The sequence below is a fragment of the Nuphar pumila genome, chromosome 12, assembly GCF_984573655.1.
Source record: "Nuphar pumila chromosome 12, dmNupPumi1.hap1.1, whole genome shotgun sequence".
In the NCBI taxonomy this organism is placed as follows: Eukaryota; Viridiplantae; Streptophyta; class Magnoliopsida; order Nymphaeales; family Nymphaeaceae; genus Nuphar; species Nuphar pumila.
In genome coordinates, this window is record NC_143260.1 from 49,379,865 (window position 1) to 49,387,529 (window position 7,665).

Sequence of the window (7,665 nt, forward strand, 5' to 3'; positions counted from 1 at the left end):
AATGACGGAAGATAGTGTGCCATTAGTGATCCAAACTAGTGTGCTGTCACTTCTGCACATCAGGCATGCATGAGAAAAGAAGGATAAGGATTCAGTAAGTAAAAGGCTAAATCCACAGCCATGATAGCTCCGTCATCCCCTTGGGCAATAAAATTGAAATTTTCGGAAACATTCTTACCGAAAGATATGCCAATTGTCCTAACCCTAGCTTGATTATCGAAAAAAAAAAGATATGCCAATTGTAACCATGACATCTTGCCAGGCTTTTGGGCTCTCTTTCTCAATGATATTCTAAACATTGCCTCTCTAGAGCCCCCAGCAGTAATACTTCTGTGAGCATCTACAGCCCCATCTGTGTGGGCCTTGCAAACTGAGCAAACCTTGGAGGAACTTTCAAGCTCCAATTTGAGAGTGCTTCCAGAATCGTCACTCAGCTTAAATGTGAGTTCAAACACTGCATTAAGAATGGAGTTGGTAGCCCCTACACCAGATTTCAACACCATTCCTAAGAGGTTATTTTTGACAACTCCATCTTCAACACCACATTGTGGTAAACCCATATTTTGACCATGCATGTAAATGGTATTCCAATCAAAGCTACCAAACAGAGCCTAATTTGCTTTGAATTATCTAATTAATCAACCAACATTGTTGCACCGGTGCAGTGAGTCCGATCCCTACTCTATGTTAACCTTTGAACTTAGGCATACCTGCTCTATCCCACTGTTCCATGAGTAGTGTACACCCTGCTACCGCCAGTGGACTATTTGTCTAAACAAGAATCAAATCCTCCTTATGCGCAGAGATGCAAATGGACCAGTGGTTGGATATACGATTTAAATCTAAATCTAACACTATTTTTTTGGATTTTTAAATAGCATCCGATTGGACTTGGCCTGATTCAAATTTTACCCAATTAATCACATGGATTTTAGAACTTGATTGAAATCATATCCTCATTTTTTCAGGTCTATATTTAGGTCCAGCCTAAACCCCGTGCTTTGTAGTTCTTACATGGAAAATGCTTCTTTTCAGTTTTACTCCATGGCATCCAATAGTACCATTTACATTTTCAGTCCAGATTCAATCCTAATTTACTAGATCTATTACAAATATTCCAGTCTGGATCCTTTTGCACCCATACCTATCAATGAACATGGAGAAAGATAGAGGGTTGAGCAATACCATAGAATAAAGATGGGATATATGAATATAAAAGTGAAATTATCATCTCAGCATGATCAAGCCTTATCCCAACTACATGGGTGGCTTTACCAGTCTTATTTCTCTATTCTTTTCTATCTAAAGCTAAAACTTCAGTCACTTTACAATCTTTCATGTTACCTTTAATTACCTCTTTCTAAGTCTTCAAGGGTCTTCCTCTTTTCTTAACTCCTACTTGAACCATGTTAACCTTTCTCATAAGCGCCATGAGAGGTCTTCATGCAACATTCCAAACTATTTTAAATGACATTCACTTATTTTATCTTTTATTGATCTGACTCGTAAGTACATTCTAATATGTTCATTTTTAATTTTATTCTTTCTTATAGTCCCAAACAGCATCTTTGTAACATGCATTTTGTCTTCTTGTTTTTTAGTAGCCCAACATTCAGCTCCATATATAATGGTACTAGTCTTATAGTAGTCTTGTAAAAATGTTTTCTCAGTTGTAGAGGTACCTTTTTATCACATAATATGTCACTAACATGTCTACATTTAACCCAACTGACATTGATCTTATTAGTGATATCTTCTTCAAATCTCCCATTTTGTTATAATATAGACTCTAAAGACTGAACTTATGGCATTGTTGAATAGACATATCTTGCATTATTATGACATATCTTTTAACTTTTATTGGTCATCCTTAACCAAAACTTTCTCATCATCATCCAAAAAAACAGAAAATGATCGTATTGTATGACAAAAATGATACATTTTTCAAAAAATTATATTAAAATTTACCCGATGTACAAAATCACAAATGTCCAGCTTTAAATGTAGATTTTTAACATTCACATAGCAAACCTCCTGAGCTTTGCTCAATGTATTAGTATGCTCCTCGGGTATCACACCTCTCACTTAAAAGTAAATTCACACAATTTTTTTTGTGAACCTCACGAAGTTGGTATAACTATATTTGCGAACCTCCTGTTAATCTGAAACCTCGAAACATCACAAATATCATACTAAATTTGCATATATAACATGAAATTCACAAGATATAGTGCGAACCTCATGTTAATATATCGTAACTTCGCAAATATTCTACTAAATTCGCATACATAGTACAAAGTTTGCATACCCATATCTGTGAATTTCTGATCAAAGCATCGCAAACTAACTTTGCATATATTATATAAAATTCACATAGAAATATGTGGATTTCAATCAAGCAACTCAAGTAAATTCACAAATAAGGGGTGATCTGTGCAAATTTTCTTATATTTGCATGCTTGTTGAATCATATATAAAGTTATTTTTGTTTATTTTGTTTATTTTCTCATTTGTTTTTGGAAGAACCCTAACTCTTTTTTTTATAACCCTCATCATTTTTTTTTCTCCTTGCAGCAATTTTCATAAAATTACGGTGATTCTCGTGAAATACTTTTGTTGCATTCTGTCGTGGTTTCGGTATCCTTCACATCAACTTCCCATGTTAGGTCGAAAGGTGAACACTTAATAACAACATGCGTATTTGTGTTTGGTTGTTGTTGTGGATATCTTTTTATATTTTTTTGTATTTTATTTAACACTTGCCACCAGATTTACGATTTAGTTTTTTTTTCTTATATATATATATTTGTTTATGTTGTAGATGATTTATGTTTATTTGTTTATCTTTTAATTAAAATTTGGTATTTTTTATTGGTGTAATGAGACTAGGGTTTACTGTGCACAAGCATTGAATAAGAGTTTAGAGAGTGGTTGTTGTAAGTAGTTATGTTAATTGAATATATAAAGTGTATATGGATGATTTTTTCTCATATGCTATTTTTATTAGCTAAATAATATGTTGTGTGGTTATTGGAGACAGTTAATGATGACATCTGAAAAGGTTAGAGTACACTATCGTAGCACTGATCACCCTACTTAAAGATCTATAATGGTCTCTAAAAATAATAGCTATCAATGATCTTCTGATATAGTTTTTCTTTGAACATAGATAGCCAACATATATGGATGGATGATGATGATGTAGAATCAATGTTCTTTAGTGGTGATATTTATGTAATTGCTCGCAAAGCTAAAGAAGTTGCTTGTGAATGAAATAATGAGAATCTTTGTGAAAATGTCTATGTAAAACCTGTAATTTTTTAGGATTATAAGTAAATAAAGAAAATTAATTTTTATCCTCGAGTTAGAGATGTGTTTCTAGCTTTTAAATTTTATTGATTGATATATTACATGTTTATTTGCTCATTTTTGACCAATAAGGGTAAAATTGATATTTATAGAATTATTTCAGGGAAGTTATTAATTAATATAGACTACGAGGTGAAAAGCTTCCTCTAAAAACTTGCACTATCCATGCTTTTAGAGTCTTTGGTAGTTTTGATGGTGCACCAAGTATTCGATCAATTGCTTGAGTGTGGTGGTTCATCGTGGATTGGGAAACCCCTAAAATTTTTGGGTTTTGCTATGTTGTTTCATCGAATCTATGAAGATAAGATCCCTTAGCTGAACTCGTAGAGAGTATGTAGCCTTTAATTGTGTAAGCAAGATATTATTGTGTTAAATACATAACTGAATTACAAATATAAGTTATGCATACCGCATTTAGTTGTGGATATCTAGGGTTGTTATGTATGCATAAGTTGCTTTATATGTTTAACAGATTTGAGTACAGAAAATACCAAAAATGTGATACTTATGCTAAATATCAAAATAACAATAAGATAATGTGTATTGAATAAAATGAAAAGCAATGCAAAATGCAAATCGAGTAAACACCCATGGTAAGTACATGTGATGCAAATGCATCACATAATAATTTATTTTAATTATATGCAACACCTGCATGTGCTTACACACCACTTAGTTGTGGATATCTAAGATTGTTGTTGTTGAAGTTTGAAGATTATGTTGAGCATAATTTGAATATATGAAAATAGAAGTATTTTTCTTGTTGAGGTTCAAGAGATCATGCTCGTCATTATTGTAGTTAGCAGAATATGAAGTGTGTTTGTTGCATGTACATGTTTGAGTATGCATTATTGAAATGAATGTTGCATGACTGATATAATAACATAATTAAATTGAATTATTTATCAGAAAAAATATTTGTATTAAACATGTCATATATATTATGAATGAATCATGCACGAAAGCATATGTGATAGAATCATGTTATGATAGGATTATACAAGTACCATTATGCATGGACAGATACATTTCATGCTCTAATGGTTGAACCATAATTTGTGTAAATGCTATGTATATATACACACACTATGTGTAAAATGCTTGCTTTGCATATCAATTCATATGGTGAAATCTGTATATATGACTTTTATCTTGTATGCAAAACTCAAAATATGTAGGAGTTACGTATGTTGAGGTTTAGTTGCTTTGTATTATGGATACATGTTCACATTTGCATGCAGAAAATTATATTTTGTTTACACATGCTTCGAGGTTTAATCTATGGATGTGTGTATTTTAATGAAACTTGATGATTTCATATGACTGTGTTATGATAAGCATCTATATGTTGTTAAATGCCACATTATGTAAAATTCTGAATGCTTGCGATAAATGTTTAGGCTTAATAGTGAGCTATAGTTCATGAAACCTTATTGGTGATATTATATTTGTGATGTAACATATGATATAATATATGATGTGATGTGATGTCTTCTTTTAAATCGTTGTAATTTTTAAAAGATTTTTAAATGAAAAACATGTGAAAACCAGACATCAAATAATAAAAACCGGTTCTCACTAGTGGATGAGACCGGGTCGAACTCAGGGAACGGGAATATTTTGTATTCAAGCACACAATTCTAAACTATTATTTATTGCTGAATTATTGAATTGTAAAATGTTTAAGAAAAGTAAAAAAAAAACAACTAGCTATTACAACAAATGAATACCCTTCGCAGAGGGCATAAAGTACAATATTTACAAACCCAATTAAAATTCTAATTCTAAACTAAAAAGTAAAAATCTTCTATCTTCGTACTTCGTGTCACGTAATCGCTTTAACTCCACTCCTTCGTTATCCTGCACAAATCAAATGAACACGAGCAGTACAAGAGAAAAAAATAGAAACAATGCTAAACGAAGAATACTAAAACAATGAAAAGTAAAATTAACGAAATGATAATAACTAGATAAACCCAATGAGAATTAACTAAGTAATTCTAAGATTAAACGTACTATTAAAAACAACTAATTATTTCATAAAGCAACTTTATTCAACTAAGTAAGTAAAAGTACAAATTACTTGTATTACTCAAATCTGCCAACAACTAATCTAATCTATCCACTTAACTAACAATTAACAACTCAAGTGATTTATTGATTTGAATTAAGAATTTTATACGTAACACTTTGCTGGAAAGTAGTAAACCATTATAAGACTGATGTAAAAATTAATAACTCTCGGATCCATACATCTGGTCAATCATTCCAAACAATACTAGTTGACATTCTAAACAACAAGTGCTAGTAGATGAGCTAAAACAACCATGTAAAAAAAACAATCAAACTCAGTAAACTGATAATCCTGATTATTAAAAATCAGATAGATCTTCAAAATTGTGAAATCACACTAATCAGTCAAACTGATCCAACGATCAGTAGTTTCTTACTTTTAATCCAGTGATTAGAAATCAACCACAATGTCTGAATAACATTCATCTTTTAATGTCTTATCCACAAATTTCAGACATTCACTCAGTAATTGAAAAATCAGATATTCAATTAATGAATCGGTAAACACTCAATCGGATTTTACAATTGCTCGCCGGAAAAATCTTTAAACAACAATCCACCATTGAAAACGCATTAAACATCGGGACATCATACATAAATCCATCCAGATCTCCGGTGATCTATTTCTCTGATGTAAAAAAATGATGATCAACGATCGGATTATGTCATTTTCACCGACAAATACAAACGCTCTCCTTCAAGTGCAGACGATAATTGATCAAATGATCACTTATCTCTCAAGTAATCAGCTCTGTTGCTGGAAATTACTCAATCAATTTCTGGAGAAATTGATTCAGTATCAAGATGCTCAAAATACAGCAGAACAAAATATTTTGCAGAAGAGAAAAAAAAACTAAATTCTGAAACACAGGGTTAAACGAAATTTAATCTAACACATTTTTTTTCATTTTGATTTTGGGTAAGTGACTGAATTATTCTACTGAAAGATGAAGAAAAAATTGAATGAAAGAAGAAATGAGAAGAGAGGAGAGAAGAAGATGAAGAAGAATTGAAGCAGGAGATGTTAGGAACAGACTTACCGTGAACCGGAGGGGTTAGAGGAGAAGCTGGCCATCCACCTACACGCCGCCGCCGGACTGAAGATCCATCACCACCATCGGCTGGAAGATTGAATAGAGAAAGAGAGAGAAGGGGAAAGAGGGGAAAAAAGAAGCCGATGGTGGTAGCTGGTGGGAAGAGAAGGAAGAGAGGAAAAGACGGGAAAGAAGAAGAGGGTCTGGCGTACAGGGGAGACCATGGTTTTTTCTTGTTTTTGGGTTTTTAACAGCAAACAAACCGGTTCACCGGTTTGTTTCTGTTTGTTTTTATTTTTTCAGCTTTAAAAAAAAATTGCAAACCGGTTCCAGCCGGTTTGCTATTATTTTTTCAGTTTTTTTTAAAAAATGCAAACCGGTTTGAACCGGTTTGGTTTATTATATATTTTTTTCAGTTTTTTTTAAAAAAAAACAAAAACTATGTAAACTAATTTATTAGAAAGTTTTCAAAAACTCAAATCAAAACTTATTTATAAAGAAAGTAAAAAAAAACTATTCTAACTATTTATATTTATATTTAATTTTTTTCTTTTCTAAAAAAAACAAACATTTAAAATGATTTAAAAAAAACTATTTTCTCTATCTTTTATTTTTAATTGAAAACTAAAACTAAACTACTATGAATATAACAAAAACTAAAATATGTATAAAAATGTAAAATAAAACTATTTTTCATGCATTTTCTATTTTTAAATCATTTTAGCACATTTACTCGAAAACTATCATAAAATTGGGTTTTTGAAACATTATTTTATAAAATCATGCATATTTAAATGTTAATAAACCCTGAATTATATGCATGATCAAATACCTCAATGCTTATATTTTGCTAGTCCTCGAGCAAACTAGAAAAATGCAAGAAATCAAACTATCACCTAACTCACTTTCGTAGGAATCACGGTTGCATTTAGCTCATGCAACAAGCCCTTTCAACCCCTGGGTTACCCCAGTGGACGAGTGAGGTCTCGTGAGGGTTTGCAGTGATGCTACCCACAAACATCTCTGTCATGTATGCAAAATATTACACATCCTCATAAGCAGTAGGTAATCAAAGACTTTATTTTCACAAATATTTCCTGTTATTTCAAAATCAAAACATAATTAGAGTTTTTTATATACCACCACAGAAAAGAATTTCTTTCACTTTTCTAAATATCACAATTATTTA